This window comes from Monodon monoceros, unplaced genomic scaffold (genome assembly GCF_005190385.1).
Source record: "Monodon monoceros isolate NGI ecotype Baffin Bay Population unplaced genomic scaffold, NGI_Narwhal_1 Super_Scaffold_4, whole genome shotgun sequence".
Taxonomy (NCBI): Eukaryota; Metazoa; Chordata; class Mammalia; order Artiodactyla; family Monodontidae; genus Monodon; species Monodon monoceros.
In genome coordinates, this window is record NW_021703781.1 from 45,871,830 (window position 1) to 45,890,981 (window position 19,152).

The 19,152-nt window shown below is 42.3% G+C and overlaps 1 pseudogene; it reads right to left on the minus strand.

Annotated features, from left to right (window-relative positions):
• Positions 1-15,325: 15,325 nt before the first annotated feature.
• On the minus strand, positions 15,326-17,010 carry LOC114909000 (annotated as a pseudogene).
• Between the last annotated feature and the right edge of the window lie 2,142 nt (positions 17,011-19,152).

Consider the following 19,152-nt stretch of genomic DNA (forward strand, 5'->3'; position numbering starts at 1 on the left):
GTCTTCGTTGCTGTGTTTGGGCTTTCTCTAGTTGCAGCGAGCGGAGGCTACTCTTCGTTGCAGTGCGTGTGCTTCTCATTGCAGTGGAGCACGGGCTCCAGGGCACATGGGCTTCAGTAGTTGTGGTTCACGGGCTCAGTAGTTGTGGCTCGCGGGCTCTAGAGCGCAGGCTCAGTAGTTGTGGCGCATGGGCTTAGTTGATCCATGGCATGTGGGATCTTCCCGGACCAGGGCTCGAACCCGTGTCCCCTGCATTGGCAGGTGGACTCTCAACCACTGCGCCACCAGGGAAGTCCCTCCATTTATTTCTTAACCTTCTAGATAGATCAGAGTTAAATGTAAAAAAGAAGTCATTTAGAATCTAGGAGAAAACATATGCAAATAATTATCTAATCTCTGGATGGGAAAAGGACTCCCTGAGATGTAAAGTAATGTTAACAAACCAAGGGAAAATTTTGTCGATTTGTCTAAATTAAAATTTAACATGTCTATACACCAAAACATGTGATAAATAAGACCAAAAGGTAAACCATAGACTTGGGGGGAAAAAAAAAGCAACACATGATTCAAAGAAGTAATATCTGCAACATTAATTCATTCAACTACCAACACTTACGGAGGATCTAATGTGCGTTAGGCATTATTCTGGACACCGAGGATTCAGTGATAAGCAAGACACACACAGCTCCTTGTGGTAGACAGTTTCTAAGCTACCCCTACGGTCTCACATCCTGCTGTTCTTGTCCTTGTGTAATCCCTTCCATTGAGTGTGGGTGGGACCTGTGACTTGCTTCTAACCAGAATATGGCACAAGTGATGGCACATGACTTCCATGATTAGATCATGCTGAATAAGACTCAGCCTTGCTAGCCGACTCTCACTCTCCTGCTGGCCTTGAAGAAGCAGGCTGCCGTGTTGCACACTGCCATGGAGAAGGCCACGTGGCAGGGAACTATGGGTAGCCAGCAGGAGCTGAGGACAGCCTCAAAAAGCTAAAGTGACAGCAAAAAGCTAAAGCTCTCAGTCCTACAACAGAAGGAAATGAATTCTGCCAACATGTCAAGTGAGCTTGGAAGCACACTTTTTCCCTAGTTGAGCCTCCAGTTGAGAACACACTCTGGCTGACACTTTGATTGCAGCTTTGTGAGACCCTGAGCCAAGCCAGCCAGGCCCAGCTAAGCGCGGCCTGAATGTGGTCCCACAAGAACTGTGAGATCAAGTGTTTCTTATGGTATACTTTGGCATGTCAATCAAGCTTCTTAATTACAGTTAGGGATGAATTTTTTAAGAGACTAAATCAGAGTTTTAACAGGTGATTTTTCCACTGGATTGAGCCAATCACCCAATTTGGGATATAATTTTATAATGATCACCAGAAGAAATTTTAAATAATATTAATTAAATGAAACATCAGGGACTTCCCTGGTGGTCCAGTGGCTAAGACTCTGCGCTCCCAATGCAGGGGGCCCAGGTTTGATCCCTGGTCAGGGAACTAGATCCCGCATGCTGCAACTAAGACCCAGCGCAGCCAAATAAATAAAATGAATATTAAAAAATATATATCTGCTCTTTATAAATAAATAAATAAAACATCATTTCAAATATGACTAAGCGTGCATTGTTTGGTGACCACAGACCATGCACCACCTGGTAAATCATGGACAAACCAAACTGTCTAATAAAGAAAAATTTACTTTAAAACCATGACTTTCTCAAGAAAATGGCTCATAGTAAAACCTTGCAAGCGTTCATCTTTGAAGCCACGGGAACAAATTGGCAACCTGTGAGTTCAGAGAACAAATGCAGAGCAAAGATAGTGAGCCGAAGGCAACAAGAGTGATTCCACGTAGACCACTTAGGTTTGCTCACTTTCAAGACCTGGAAGTGCCTCCCTTTTCATCTTAATTGGCCATCCTGTGAATGTGGGGAGACTGACAAAGGAGATGGAGTGAATGGCTGGAGAGTATAAATCCATCAGAAGTATTAGAAGAGCAGTATTGATACAAATATTAAGCCTACTGACTGACAGAAAGTCAAAATTATTATTTGAAATGGTAATATTCCTAATCACTGGCCTAGGGACAGAGTCATAGCCAAAACACTGGGCTAAGTGAAAACAACAATATGGAGGTAGCTTTTCAGACCATCCACAGGCCACATTGCTATGAAGCAGCGTTATAGACAGTATCTCATTTAATCCTTAACAACAACCATAGATGGTAGGTATTATTATCCCTATTTTACAGAAACCGTAACTCAGACTAGAGAGATGCAGTAATTTTCCTAATTATTATTATCACTACCAAGGAGCAGAAATGGGATATGAACCCTAGTCTTACTTTTCCTAACCAATGCCCTATACTACTTCCGCTACTTTTCCTTATTCCTTGATGTAAATTCATATACATTTTAACCTAATCGTACGCATATAATTCTCGCTGAAGGCACACCAGTAGGACATTAATTGCAGCCTGATGCAGCTAGAAATACAGTTCTTTAAATGGTACCATTGGCATTTCCCTGAAACATGCCTAAGGTCACTGACTTGATCAGCTAGGGAACTCTCCCTGATTTCAAAACAACCTGAGGAGTCTCCAACACTCTGGAGCTTCAGGGTCAGTCCCTCCAAAACATAACTTTGTGTCATGGGTAAGTTACTTTTTTTTTTTTTTTTTGGCCACACCACGCAGCATGCGGGATCTTTGTTCCTTGACCAGGGATCCAACCCGCGCCCCCTGCAGTGGAAGCATGGAGTCTTAGCCACTGGACTGCCAGGGAAGTCATGGGTAGGTTACTTTTAATAGTCAACTACTTTCCTCCCCAATATTAAACACTCAAAGAAAAACTCATCTAAAAGATCTACCATACTTGTATTTTCACTTTAATATACACAGCCTACTGCAGCAGACAGAGCTGGTTGCCTACCCCCAATCCATAGCCTACCTCTCCTCCATTCTACCATAGCCCTGGCTTGGTTCAGGGATCTACTCTACCTGCTCTCTCTCCAGCAGCCATTTGCTTCAGGGAAGGGTGGCCCAATCCATTGTTTCAGGGAATGGCTTTTGATTGGTCTCCCTTTCCCTTGTCAGTAAGTGTTTAGGGGCTAGGAGGTGAAGCAATTCCAGCCAATGAACTATGAGGGAAAGTCCTATGGAAAAGATTTCCTTGCTCTTAAGAAAAGACGCAGGAAAGAAACAAGCCCTGCTTCTTCCTATAGACATTTTGAATCTGGATATGACACCTGGCACTACAGCCGTCACTTCTTAACCATGAAGGAAGCTGGCCTGAAGACAAAGTCAATAAGCCGTCTTGCAGGCACAGCAGAAAGATGAAAAGAACCTGGAACCTTAATGATGTCACTGAGCCACTAAACTAACCAATTCCGGAGCCACCCTATCTAGCTTGTTAGGTAACATAACACATTTGACTTATTGTGGGAACTAGTTGAGATTTCTGTTACTTCGGCCAAGAGGGTACAAATGGATACATGCCTGCAGACAGTGGTATGTTGAAGTCAGCACCTGCTGCCTCTCACCCCCATGCCACGTTCAGTGATGTCATACTGGTGGCTTGAAACTGGCCACGTGAGGAGTGCCTCTACCATAGAAGCCATACATTGGTAAACTACACATCCAAACTTTTTGTATCCTCTGAGACAACCAGTTAAACATTTACTAGCACACCACTGCAATGTTGGGGTAATTTAGGGTGTATACAGTAAATATTTTCTATGAACTATGAAGTCAAGCCAAAGAACTAGAAAATAATTTAAATATCTATACAGTGAGCTAGCCACTTAGCTAGCTTGTCACCTTTTAAATAAGATAATTTTTCTGTCTCATTGGGCAGGAATCAGCCAACTACAGCCCTCAAGCAAAATTTGGCCGGCTGCCGCTTTTAGTAAATAAAATTTTACCGGAACACAACCATACCCATTTATTTGCATTTTGTCTTTGCTTTCATGCTACAATGGCAATGGAGTAGTTGCGACTAAGTAAAAGTATTTAGTCTAGTAAAACTTAAAATAATTACTATCTGGCCTTTTACAGAGAAAGTGTGCAGACCCCTGTTCTAGGGAGATGTGATGCATTGATCTGCAGAATAAAATGCCAATACCTGGGAGGATGAGGTGGGAGAGAATCGATATTTATGGCTATGGTGGCAGAGTGCAGGGTAGAAGAACAAAAAGAACTAGCAGTCAGAGGAAGATCCGGGTCCTTCCTGGTCCTGATTCTCTATCTTATGAGTTATATGAACTCAGGCAACCTACTTTAACTCTCTGAGCCTCAGTTTTCTCATCCATAAAATGGGGCTAATGTTAGCCTCACAGAATGTTGTATGGATAAAAATGAGATAAAATATGAGGAGTACCTGCACACTACTATATATAAAATAGATAGACAATAAGGACCTACTGCATAGCACAGGAGACTATATTCAATACCTTGTAATAACCTATAATGGAAAAGAATCTGAAAAAGAATATATATATATATATATGTATGTATGTATAACGGAATCACTTTGCTGTACACCTGAAATGAACACAACATTGTAAATCAACTATACTTCAATAAAAAAAAAAGTAATTGAAAAAAACCCCGATGAATGGATAAAGAAGATGTGGTATATAATATATATACACTGGAATACACTGAGCCATAAAAAAGAATGAAATTTTGCCATTTGCAACAACAAGGATAGACCTGGAGGGTATTATGCATAGTAAGTCAGTCAGACAGAGAAAGACAAATACTGTATGTTTTCACTTATATGTGGACTCTAAAAAATAAAACAAAGCAATGAATATAAAAAAACAGATACAGACTCACAGAGAATAAACTAATGGTTACCAGCAGGGAGAGGGATGGGGGCAGCGGCAATTAGGGGAAGGGGATTAAGAGGTACAAAGTACCAGGTGTAAAATAAATAAGATACAAGCATGTAACATACAGCACAGGGAATACAGCAAATATTTTATGATAACTTTAGATGGAGCATAATCTATACAAAATATCGAATAGCTATGCTGTACACCTAAAACTAATATAATATCGTAAATCAGCTATACTTCAGTATCAATCAATCAATCAATCATGAGGAGTATCTGGTAAAAAAACATAGATATTATTTGCCATGTGACTTAACCTGTTTTCATTTATTCATCACTCATTAATTCAGTAAATATTTATTGTGTGTCCAGTATGCATTCTAGGAACAGGGCTTAGAGCAGTGAAGAAAATAAACAATGGCCCTACCTTCAGGGAGCTTACATCCTAGTGGGACAGGCAGTCAATAATCTGTTGAACAATAATTTCTGAGCCTTGGCTTCTTTGTTTGTACAAAAAAAAAAAAATCCCCTCTACCTACTTTGTGGGACTGTAGTTAGATTCAGGTGAGAGCAGTCACAAACTGGCAGCAATGAGCAAATCAAACTTCAGGACATTTTTGTTAGGCCTATAGTGTTCTTAAAATGTTTACTTTGGTCGCCACATGTAAATATGAGATTTTCCTAATGCTATAGACTGAATTTGTTCCCCTAAAATTCATATGTTGAAACCTAATCTCCAATGTGATGGTATTTGGAGGTAGGGGCCTTTGGAAAGTGATTAGGTCATGAGGGCCCTGCGTATACAGAATGGGATTAATGCCCATTTAAAAGAGACCCCAGGGGGGCTTCCCTGGTGGTGCAGTGGTTGAGAGTCCGCCTGCTGATGTAGGGGACACGGGTTCGTGCCCTGGTCTGGGAAGATCCCACATGCCGCGGAGCGGCTGGGCCTGTGAGCCATGGCCACTGAGCCTGCGCGTCCGGAGCCTGTGCTCCACAACGGGAGAGGCCACAACAGTGAGAGGCCCGTGTACCGCAAAAAAAAAAAAAAAAAAAAAAAAGAGACCCCAGGGGACTTCCCTGGTGGTCCAGTGGGTAAGGCTCTGTGCTCCCAATGCAGGGGGCCCGGGTTTGATCCCTGGTGGGGGAACTAGATCCCGCATGCATGCCGCAAATAAGAAGTCCACGTGCCGCAACTAAGATCCTGTGTGCTGCAACTAAGACCCGGCGCAGCATGAATGAATGAATGGATAAATAGATAAATGTTAGAAATCCAACAAGGGATGCAAAGTTTAAAAAACTAAAAGAATAAAAGAGACCCCAGAGAGCTACTTTGCCCCTTCTGCCGTATGATGTCACAGTAAAAGCATGGCATCTATGAACCAGGCAGTGGGTTCCCACCAGACACTGAATGTGCCAGCTCCTTGATCTTGGACTTCCCAGCCTCTAGAACTATGAGAACTAAAGGTCTGTTTAAGCCACCCAGGCTGTGAGATTTTTGTTATAGCAGCCTGTACCAGCTAAGATATCTAAAACTACAGATTTCCAAGTCGTCTTGAAAAACTGAGAGCGCTAAAGATACTGGTCTGGCATTCCTTCTTGGCAGCCATCAGCTGGAGTCAAGCATGGCACCCTTCCTTTGGATAACGCCCTTACAGCCCCTTCAGTCTGCCCCTGACCTCCTGTACTGTCCAATCCCTATGCTGTTTCACTCATGTACAACACCTGCCTGACTCCTTTAGGCAATAAGATCTTCCACTTCTGCCTATACTGTGTTGCCATAAATCAAAGTTTCTTGAACAGCCATGTGTGAGTCATGTTTATGGCATGCTTGATGTCTAGCACTCTGGCAATTTCAATAGGACTAGCACTGGTGATTCTACCAGCGCCGCGGACAAACACACACAATGCAATAACTCACCGACTGGACACAAACGTGTCACGAAATGATAGGATCGGTTGTACAAGTGAAAAAGCCAAAGCTTAGAAAGCTGACTATAGTCCTAGCCTCTTCAGAGGTTTTTCTGTTAAAATAGTCCCCAAGGTTAAATTGTCTTCAATGTAAGATTATAAAGCCATCTACCCATACATGGCCAGTGTGAGACCATTCTTGGTCTGTGCTGCCCAGTGCTGTTGAAAAATTCTGAGACAGGCAGTGCTATGCAACAGCCCTTTGGAAAGCAACATAGGGCAACGGATCAAGGATTAGAAAGTTATTCATATTCTTTGAAGAGTAATCTCAGTTCTGGGAAGTTATCCTAAGAAAACAATTTAAGAGAAGCTGAACACTACTGGCAAAATAAATAATAGCTGTGCTATGAATAACGTAAAACCGAAACAACCGAAATGCTCAACAACTGGGAAATGTCTAGAGAATTATGATACGTCAAACAAATGGGATAATAGACAATCCTTTAAAATTATAAAGAAGAAGAAAATACTGTAATATGGGAAAACATTTATGATGCAATGCTGAAGCAAAAAGGGGACTCTAAAATTGTGTGTACAATGTGAGGGAAGCTATGTAAAACTTCTGTAAAAGATGTATACTTGTAACTCACAAAGAATGGGGAGAATATGCAAAAAGAAATTTAGGTGGGATGGTATTATTAAGATTCATTTTCGGGCTTCCCTGGTGGCGCAGTGGTTGGGAGTCCGCCTGCCGATGCAGGGGACGCGGGTTCGTGCCCCGGTCCGGGAAGATCCCACATGCCACGGAGCGGCTGGGCCCGTGAGCCATGGCCGCTGAGCCTGCGCGTCCGGAGCCTGCGCTCCGCAACGGGAGAGGCCACAACAGTGAGAGGCCCGCGTACCGCAAAAAAAAAAAAAAAAAAAAAAAGATTCATTTTCAAAATTGCATTCTATTCTGAAGAATACTATAATGGTGGATACATGACACTATACATTTGTCAAAGCTCAGAACTGTAGAACACAAACAGTGAACCCAAATGCAAACTATGGACTTTAGTTAATAATGTATCAATATTTGTTCATCAATTGTAACAAATGTACCACACTAAGCTAAGATGTTAATGACAGAGGAAATTGGTGGGGGAAGGAGAAAGGATACACAGGAACTCTTTGTACTTTCTGCTCAATTTTTCTGTAAACCTAAAATTTCTTTAAAAAATAAAGTCCATTAATTAAAATAAAATAAAATAAAATTGCATTCAATACCATTTTATATATAATTTTCTGAAATAAATATTTCAGGTTACTCCTGCAGTATAAATATGAGCACAAAAATCTCTTTTGTATGGTTTCCCCAGGACTAAAAATAACCGTACTATTTACTGATGCTGCACATTAAAAATTAGGTGGGGCTTCCCTGGTGGCGCAGTGGTTGAGAGTCCGCCTGCCGATGCAGGGGACACGGGTTCGTGCCCCGGTCCGGGAGGATCCCACATGCCGCGGAGCGCCTGGGCCCGTGAGCCATGGCCGCTGAGCCTGCGCGTCCGGAGCCTGTGCTCCGCAGCGGGAGAGGCCACAACAGTGAGAGGCCCGCGTACCGCAAAAAAAAAAAAGAAGAAAATTAGGTGACTATCCCATAGAAGACACAGGAAAGGTAACAAGCCTTTGGCAAAATAAAATGTTCTGGTTCTTTAAAAGATATTTAACATCATTAATTTTTACCTTGCCTCCGCTATCCCCAGATGATTCCATTTTTATTTGTTTCAGTTAGACAACCTCCTTTGGCATTCCCACAACTTATAAGTTCAGAACTGATTGGTGAGGGTCTCTCAAAAAAACATAATTGCATAAATCCAAATAAAAATCGTTAAGTAACAGCATAGTGAGCAAAGGTATGTTGTAAGTTAGAGTCAAGCTGGGTAAACCACAGAACAAGGAACATCCTCACACGGTTCCAGGGTGGGGAGAAAGGACTTCTCTGAAAGCATCAGTATGCGAGACTGTTACTAATAATTCCTCATGAATAGTTGCCCTTGAGCCTCACAAGCCTCAGAGATGGGCACGATTCCCCCCCCTTCCACGATGATGAAGCTGAAGCTCTCAGAAGTAAAGGGACTCGCCTGACAACACTGTATTTGAGTCAAAATAGGAATGAGTAGCTCTGGTGGATTTTGGACAGTATACTTGCCCATCTGCCCTCCAGATTTCAAAATTGTTATTGGGCATTTCTGTCAACAAGCCATGGTAAAGCTTAAGCACTCATTCATGTGAGTGACCACGACCAAAGGAAGCAGGGGGTGGGGTGGGGTAGCAGGGGAGGTTTAACCACCAGGTTAACTCAGGGGTGTACGGCTGCTCACAAAACAACATGTGAGTTTCTTTCAAAACAGGTCATGTAATAGATTTATATGTATTCAGAAGAGATGCACAGGTTAAACAAGGCTAACCTAGTTTCCTGGAGACTTTGGAGCAGCCTGTGGTTCCCTTAGAATATCAGCCTGAGCCTCTTGTAAATAATTAACCCACCTGATATGACACAAATATAATGGAAAAGTCTTCACTGAGTTAAGAGAATACCTACGACTATAAGCAAAGAAAGTACATTTCCATCGTGCAATTCTTCATTTTACTAAGCAGACTTCCGTTTATTTTATTTTGACATCCAACCACTAAAATATAATTGCATTCTGCATCTCATTTTGGCTTCATAAAAAAATTTTTTGAAACAAAAGAGGCTCTATATTATGATGTTCCTCTAAGGTTACTCCTTAAACAGTACAGGTTGGGATATATTTTCAATTTCACTTTGTCCTCTTTGCTTTCAAAATTCTAATCATGTGCAAAGAATTCTTGCTAACAGTCAATCACCTTCCAGTAAGGCACTCCATTTGTAGGGCAAATCTGTCACATTGCCCTCAGTATAGTTTTCTGAAGTGATCCCTTCTACCAGAAAATCTACACATTTCTTACAGTTAGTATGCAGTTGGAGAAAAGGCACTTATTTGGGTGGGCTCCCAACACTGTCTTTCCATTGTTCTTTCCTTCCTCAATCCTTTCTGCTTATTTCCAGTGCCTTAACCTTTAGCAGTATCCTTACTTTTTTACATTGGTTTGCAGACATAAGAGAAGTAGAGGTGTGTGGCAGAAAGATAACCAAGAGTGGGATTCAAGACTACTGGGTCCAAGCGACACTACTTAGTCGTCTGATCCTGCGTGAATCACTTCCTCTCTGCCACTATTGCCTAATCTGTAAAAACAGGGCGTCAAATTACTGATGTCTAAACTTTAAACCAGTTGGCTGATTGCTAAGTATCTCTTCCCCAATATCTAAGATACCTGGTAGACTATGCTTATTGTTTTTTTCTCTGTGGAACAAGGAAATGGGTCCCATCCAGAATAAATCCATTTATAAGTAAGAAGTCACAGCATTGCGTTGTAGAGGAAGCTCTCACCACACAGAAAGGGAGAGCAGAAGCCTACACCAAGAGAGGAAGGGGAAATTTTTTTTAAAGGAAGCGTGATGAGCTGCCCAGATATCTCGGGGACCACGTCTCCCACTCCCTAGAGCCTTGACCAGGGGTAGGTATGTGATAGAGAGAAGACATAGGAACCTGAGCAGTTGAGGGGGAAGCTGCAGTAAGAAGGCCTGTGCTGTGTGTCCCATGGGTAACAATGGGAAGACACTGCTTCACTGGGTGCCTTTGGCCTGTGATGTGTCTGGGCAGAGAGAAAGCCAAGACAGTGTCCACCGACTGTCCCTCACCACCAATCTGGTACAGGAGTGATCTGAGGCTCTCTCATGTTCTCGGTAGAAGACAGCTAAGAGATGAGAGGCAGGGCTGGGGCCAAGGGGAAAGTGACTCCGTGGCCAATAACCTGAGCCTAATGGAAATCGTGGCTGATCCTCAAGAACTACAACAAAAAAGGTGAGGAATTTCCCCACGTGCTGGACAGTCAGAGAGTACAAACTACAGGTTCCACCAGCAGCAGATATGTCATCACAGTACACAATGAGGAGAGAAGCCGCTACCTAGAGACCACCAAGATGAGTTTCATCAGCAGGATGCCCAGTGACCAATACTAGGGACAGTTCTGCTTAGGCCAATGAGAATTCACGGATCTGCATGCCAACCACCTCCGCCACTGTTACCATGAGGTCACATGAATTCTCCCCTAAAGCAACCACTCATACAGGAGAGGGAGGGATGAACACAATACAGGGGAGAAATGACCTTTATACAGAAATCAACCTTCAATTTGGCTGCTTACTGATTCACAAAAGACTGCGCTAAATGAAAGACATTACTTTAACCTTGCAAAACCTGCTAGAAACTTTTTACATTGAGGTATAATTTACATACAATGAAACACACCCATTTTAAGTCTACATTTTGATGACTTTTGACAAATGTACACACTCATGTAAAACCACCACAATCAAGATATAGAACATTTTCATCACCCCAAACATTCCCTCACGCTCCTTTGCAGTCAATCTCCACCAACCTCAGCATTGCGTTACCACTGGTTTGCTTTCTGTTGATGTAGATGAGTTTTGCCAGTCAAGAATGTCGTAAATATAGAATCACACAATACGGACTCTTTTGCTTCTGGCTTCTTTCACTTATGATAATTTTTTAAAATAAATTTATTTATTTTTGGCCGCATTGGGTCTTGGCTGCTGCACGCGAGCTTTCTCTACTTGCAGTGAGCAGGGGCTACTCTTCATTGCGGTGCTCAGGCTTCTCACTGCAGTGGCTTCAGTAGTTGTGGCACACGGGCTCAGTAGTTGCGGCACGGGCTCTAGGTGTGCAGGCTCAGTAGTTGTGGCACGCAGGCTCGGCGGTTGTAGCGCACAGGCTTAGTTGTTCCGCGGCACGTGGGATCTTCCCGGACCAGGGCTCGAACCCGTGTCCCCTGCATTGGCAGGCAGATTCTTAACCACTGCACCACCAAGGAAGTCCCTATGATGATGTTTTGAGATTCATCCAGGCTGCTGTGCATACCTGTACTCGATTCCTTTTTACTGCTAAATAGTAATCTGTTTTATGGATATATTACAATTTATTTACCTGTTGATGGACATTAGGATTGTTTCCAATTTTTGACCATTATGAATAAAGCTTATGTGAATATCTCTATACAAGTCTTTTATGGACATAGGTTTTCATTTTCTTGAGTAAATACCTAGGAATGAAATTACTGTGTCATATTGTAAGTGTATATTTAACTTTAGAAGATCAAAATGGCTGTATGATATTACCGTAACACATTAGCGCTCCAGTGTGCAATGGAGTCTCATTGTAATTTTAATTTGTACTTTCCTTACTACTAATGATGTTAACTGTTTTTTCATGTTTTATTAGCTATTCATATATCTTCCTTTGTGAAGCCTCTTTTCAAATATCATGCCCATTTTTAATTGGGTTGCTTATCTTATTATTGAGATACAAGAATTCTTTGTATATTCTTGATACAAGTCTTTTGTAGATATATGTATTGCAAATATTTTCTCCTATTCTGTGGTTTGCCCATTCATTTCCCAATGGTGCATCTTGAAGAGCAGAAACTATTAATTTTGGTGAACTGAAATTTATTATTTTTCCTTTTTAGTCAATTGTATTTCTATATATTAGTAGTTGTAGAAACTCAGCCTCTGTTCACCGGTGCCGAACAGAAATGCGGAGACAGAGTTTTGGGTGAAGCAGAAAATAGCTTTTTATTGCTTTGCCAGGCAAAGGGGGCCACAGTGCACTAATACCCTCAAAACTGGGTGTCCCGCCCTAGAGGAGGTAGCGAGGAGTCTTATAGTGTTCAAGGAGCAGGGCGTGATCAGCTCGTGGATAATTCTTGGATTGGTTGGTGTCAAGATGAAGTTTCAAACATCATCAACCTTCTGGTTTCAACCAGTCTAGGGTCTATGTTCTTGCGGTCAGCAGTTTTCATCTGGTGGGGGTCTACTTCCTATAAAAACACCTTAGCAATGTGTGTCAGGCCTTTATCTGTAGCTTTCAGGGAACTGGGAGTTCGGTGATTCTGCTATGTGGCAGATTTATAGTCTAAATTGTTACCAGTTCCCCAGCCCAACAGCTATTCTTTGTTTCTACATCTTCACATTTCCCAATCATTAACTCTTGAGTCAGACTTTTACTTCAAAAGACAAGGACACAGGGGCTTGTACACAATTTCACAGTGAACAGATAGAAAGTGGAATTTAAAAATACCACTTTACATTAGGCATTTCATCAAAAGCCATGAGATGCCTAGGAATACTTTTAACATGATATGTGCATTATTTGGACATTCAAAACTACAAAACAGTGCTGAGAGAAATTTATAAAGGCTTGAGAGAGAGGGAGAGAGAGCGAGCAAGGATGTTCATTCCATGGAACACTGAGAAGATGTCATATCTACCCAAGTTGATTGTTTCAATGAAATGCCAAACAAAGTCCAGCAGCCTTTTTTTAAAAATAGAAACTGACAAGCTGATTCTAAAACTCATATGGAAATGCAAAGAACCTAGAAAATCCAAAATCATTTTCAAAAGATAGAACAAAAGTTGAAGGTTTATACTAACTGATTTCAAAGACTTGTTCTAAAACCAAAGTAATCAAGAGTGATATCGGTATATTAGATTAGTGGAACAGAATAGAGTTTAGAAATAGACCCATACATTTATTCGTATGGGAAGAAAACGACTCTCTAGTGGCACCTCACACCATACACAAAACCTAACTTGAAATAGCATATCTAAACATAAACGCAAAAACTGTAAAAAAAAAAAAACTTCTGGAAGAAAACATAGGAGAAAATCTTCATAATTGGGGGACAGGCAAAGGTTTTTTAGACAGGACATAAAAAGCAAAATGAACTCCCCACTCTTGCCTTCATAGAGGCTTTGAAGAGGTTTAGATTTATTATAGCAACAAAGAAGCTGTTATTTTTTTCACATCTGTGTCATCATATGAGCAAATCTCGACCCTACCACAACTTACTAGAGAAGATTTCCAAATGGACTCTACTATTGCCTCTACAGTGGGAAAGTACTCTTTAATGATACACCATTTGTACCCCTTAGGGTGGCCCCTTTGAAGCTTTTTATTGAGATACTCACTCCTGTCTCCGTAGAAACAAGAGGGAAACTGAGAGATACTATTTCTGATAATGGAAACTCAGCGTCCTCAGCCACGACCTGTTGGCTGAGGACCATCTGGTCCCATATTCAGCCCATATATATGTCCGTATCTGTAGCCAAATATCAGCCTCATTCCCAGCCCATCGTCCCACTCCCACCTATCCCATGATACTATATGTTCCTTGCAACCCACTGAAAAAATCAAGCTTTAGTATCTTCTTACATGCTGTTTTCTTTACCTTCAAATTCCTTCCTTCGCCACTTCCCCACCTGACTTATCATTTCTGCTTCAACTGCTTCCACCCCACCTCCATCCTCAAAGTAGTTATCTTCCTTTTACAGACTCTTGGAGCTCTCTGTACATACCCCTCCTGGCCCTTATCAGATGCACTGTTGTTATCTATTTAATGTCTCTCTCTACCACTGGCCTGTTTAACTCCACAGAACAGAAATAACCTTAAGTCATCCTTGTCTCTTCCCCCAATTCTCTCCACCATCTCCAAACCCCAACACACACACACACACAATGTCTGACGCAGAGTAAGAGCTCTATCAGTGTCTAATAAATGAATGAAATAACCTCTGCCTTCACCAGAGAGAACCCCAGCAAGTCATAAAAAATAAATTAAAAGCATAAATAACAGTCACTAGTTTTAATGTGGTAATTCAATTGAAAGAAACGGGAAAAGCACTTCATCTCCGTCAGAAAGGTCTAATCTTCAGACATCAGGCAAGAAAATCAACCATTCCAGCTAGAAAATGAAGAATATTCAACACAACCGGCTTCCCTCTAAAGGACGCTCACCCAGGAGCAAAGCAGTCGTGTCACAGAGAACCAGCCAGTACTTAGAGCTCAAGTCTCTGACTCCTGGGCCAGTGAAGCTACACAGCAATAATAGTAACGACAGTTACTATTTGGGGGCACTTAATCCACCAGGCTCTGGATTCACTATTATACATATGTTATCTCATTTTATCTTTTTTTGTTTGTCTAAATGTTTTTATTGGAAACAAATAGTTGCACCAAGCAAGAGCTTACTTTCCCCACTCCAAATTAAAACAGAGCACAATAGGGACAAACATCATTTGGCAGGACGGTTCCAATATGTGGACATCCTTCTTTCTACTCACTGTGGTTGGGGTAACTTTATTCGTAAGCAGTCACTCTTAGACCCAATATTAACCCCAAAGTGCTAATGTCACTCAAAAGGAAGTGGCCTTAATTTCATGTGTGGGGCAGTATGTTCTATAAATGCCAAAAGGTGGGAGAAGCACAAACACAACCCACTCTTTAAAAAAACTAAATAATTCAAAGTAGAATTTTTCCATCCCCCCTTTCTCCTGTAATAAAAAGTAGCGCTGGGCTCTGACACCCAGATTTGGTTTTTATCCTGGTCATTTGCAAAGTGTTCCCCCATATGACTTGCATCATTAGGGTTACGAATAATAGTTCATTCACTCTGAAGAAAGTATCTACTCCTTTCTCCTCTTCTTGCCTCCATGCTCATGTTCCTTGGGGCGGCTGCTATCTGAGGGTCATTCAGAGCCACCGTGCTGTTTGGCTTCTTCCAAAAATTTGTCCAAACCAAAAGGATCCTCCTCAAACTGGACTGGTCCTTCTCGGCCTCTGTCTACGGTCTGAACCAGAAAACTCCTTATTGGGAACAAATCTGTTAGTCTTTATTCTGGCTTCTAGGTCATCACTAACCATGTCCTTGTCCAGATTTTTACTGGGCCTGTAAATATTCTGGGCCATATCTTTACCACCTCTCCAGGCTTGATCATAAACATTGTAAATTTCATCTTCCCCACCTGCAAAACCACTCTCCATACCCTTGGATTGGTTGAAGAGCCTTCGGTCATACTGAACTTCATTGGAAGTCCGAGGATTGGGCACACCCGGAGCAATGACTTCACTGATATCTCGATTTTCATCTGCAGTTTCAACCTATTATCTGGAGCTGCCCTGGAAAGATTCTGGTCATGCTGTCTCTCTTTTCGCCTGTCACACCGGATTTCATCCCTCTCACGTGCCTCCCCATTCTCTTTTTCCACATGGGTTTTGATCCCAGCTCTTCTCTCCCCCTGGCTTTCTGGGCCATTTCTCTAAGTTTCTCTTCATGTTTCTCCTTTTCTTTTTTGAGCCATCTTTCTCTCTACTTGAGCTCGCATTTCCACAGCTTCACGAGCCTTCCGATCAGCAATGTAGAGGGCTTCGGCCAGTTTGGCAAAATTTTCATTGATGTGAACTGTCTGCAGTCCTCTTTCATCAGCCGCCAGACGTTTATCTAATAGAACTGTATAACCCTTTGCATTTTTCCAGTTTGAAATACAGGGAGGAATCTTCCACTCTTGTTGTTCCTTCACGGTCATCTTTCGGCTAGGAGAGTGCATGACAGGTGCAGGAGGAGAAGGTGGTCCCCGGGGAATCTTCTTATCAATCTTGAACGTTGGAGGCTCCATCGGATCTTTCTGCATTTCCACCATTCGAATAACTCTCTGTTTAGCTCCAGAGTTGAACGCCGCTCCTTGTTCAGATGGTGTGTATTGGATATACTGAGGAGCGGCCAGTTTACCAGCTGCTGCTGGACTGGCATGGCTGCAGCAACCTTCTGTGATAAAGGATTTTTCTAAGGTTACCCTTGTCTTTTTTCTCTTTAATGGCTTCTTCATCAGGTCTTTGCAGATCTGGGTCATCTGCATTCATGGCTTCTTTGGGAACCATGTCAGTGTACTTGCTATAAATGACCTTGTCTTTTGACTGTCCCTGTCGAGCAGTTGCATCATACTTAATTTTTCCTTCAGCATGCATCTGAGTGGCCAGTGCATTTGACATTTTTTTTCTCTTGTCCCATATTCAGGGGATACTGGGCCACACAGATCGCTGGAAAAGCACCTCCATCTCCAAAATCCTCTAATAACTGAGGTATCCAGCCTTTCCGGTACCGGCATGGGGGAGGTTCTCTTTGAGAGGAGACCAGTGAGGTCTGTCGTGATCTCTGGGATCTTGCCTTTTCTTCAGCCTCAAGCTGGTCCTGGGATAGCTGAGTAGGCGCAGGTAAAAAGCTGGTGAGCACCATCTTCTTCCGCCTCCTCTTCTCATTTTATCTTTATCCCAGCCCTGTGGACGAGGTATTATAATTTCCGTTTTACAGATAAAGAATGCTCTAACTATCCAAGATTTAGCCTCGGCCTGAGTTCAAAGCTTGTGGTCGTAATCTCTGCATCCCGTTGCTCTCCACTGGCCTCCAAGCTCCCTCCTGGTGGAAGCCATGATTATGTTCGATCTTGTGTCTCCAGCACCGAGAACAGTGCCTGGCCATATATCTGCTAAATGCTACGGTGAAATACAAACCTCTTGGGAAAGAGAAGGATATCTTGCCTCCCAGCCCCTGGATATTTTATTACACCCTCTTACCAATGATTAAGTGTCTGGTTCTACCCACCCGGGACTCAAGGGCCCACTGAACTCCCTGGCCTAGGGGATGTGCATTGAAGGGCCATCTTCCAGGTCTGCCATGAGGGAATTCCAACACTTTTCTGCACGGCCTTTATAACAGTGGAGAAAAGTATTCCAGCTGAGCCTTACAGACTTCTATCCAGGGGCAAACTCAAGCCCCCAAAACAACTGAAAGTCGGGGAGAAGTTAAAGAAACCCCTTCTCTCTCTGCTTGGGCTTAGATTGTCTCTGGCTCAGGGACCCAACTTTTTTTCCACTTGAAGTCTCTGGGTCTTAGGGACGCCTTCTAATGCATATGGATTTATTTATTTTTGTTGCCCAATGATATTACACATACGTTGTGAAAAAAATATATTGTTCTTGGGACTTCCCTGGTGGCGCAGTGGTTAAGAATTCACCTGCCAGTGCAGAGGCACGGGTTCGATCCCTGGCCCGGGAAGATCCCACATGCTGCGGAGCAACTAAGTTCATGCACCACAACTACTGGGCCTGCACGCCTAAAGCCGGTGCTCCACAACAAGAGAAGCCACCGCAATGAGAAGCCTGCGCACCACTCTCTGCAACTAGCGAAAGCCCACGTGCAGCAACAAAGACCCAACACAGCCAAAATTAAAAAAAAAAAAAAAATTTTAATATATTGTTCGTAAGTGCAGAAATACTTTGCTTTTTTTTTTTTTTTTTTGCTTTTCTTTTCCTTTCTGCTTCTCTCTGCTTAGTCCTCAGACAGATTCTGGTAACGGGGGAGTAAACAATTACCGACTTCAACCAGAAATTTTTGGATGTCTGTCAGGACCTTTTGGCACTAAACTGAAACACTAACCTTTGTTAATAAAGCTGCCGACGTTTCTACATTGTCTATGAGACTTTGAGGATAGGAATACTTTACATAAGACGTAGAATAAGCAGCAGGGTGATTTATATGGCATTTGGTCTACAGAGAAGGAGAAAAAGGTACAATTTTTGATTCACAAGAGGCAGAGAGTAGAATGCAAGTTTCTTTCTCACCCTGTCAGTTCCTAATCCAGAGTCGCTGATTCTAGGCAACAACAGAAAAATGCTTACTCCTGAGTCCAATAGTTTGTTGACAGTGCAATTCAAAACAAGGAGCTTGCCCCCAGTAACCATTTTCTGCAAAAATACAGTTCTTTTCTCTCCTATCTGGAAATACAAGTAAAAGCAGTGATAGGCCTGAGCTGTAGCTAGCCCTCTTTGATAAAAAATACAACATGTCGTTGAATATTCCAGCACTTAGCACAATGTCTGGTATAAAACTGGTGCTCAATATTTGTGGGGTTCAAGGAAGAAATTTTTGTGTCTAACTCAGTGACCTTGCAGAACTCTTTAATTCTAATTTTACACTCAACAGCATATGGAATCATTAAATCAGATGACGTTATATCAGAGGCTTCTTGGCTACAGAGGAGAAATTTGGAGCTTGAGATGCATTTCACAGAATCGTTTTGTTAGTTGACAGAGAACCTTTTATGGAAGAACAGTGCTGCCTGTCTCTACAACATTTTCCTTACTCTGTCATCACTGCTCCCGCCATGTTGTTGACATGGAAAGGGAACCGAGTGAAATATTTCAGTTGGCTGGAAGTTAACCCCTCAAGTCACGGGGTGTTGTGGAGAACTTGTGTTTCAAAGAGAGTGCAGGCAGGGAATTCCCTGGCAGTCCAAAGGTTAGGACTCTGTGCTTCCACTGCTGGGGGCCTGGGCTCAATCTGGGAACTAAGAGCCCACAAGCCGCGTGGAGCAGCGAAAGATAATAAATAAATAAATAAATAAATAAATAAATAAATAAATAAATAAATAAATA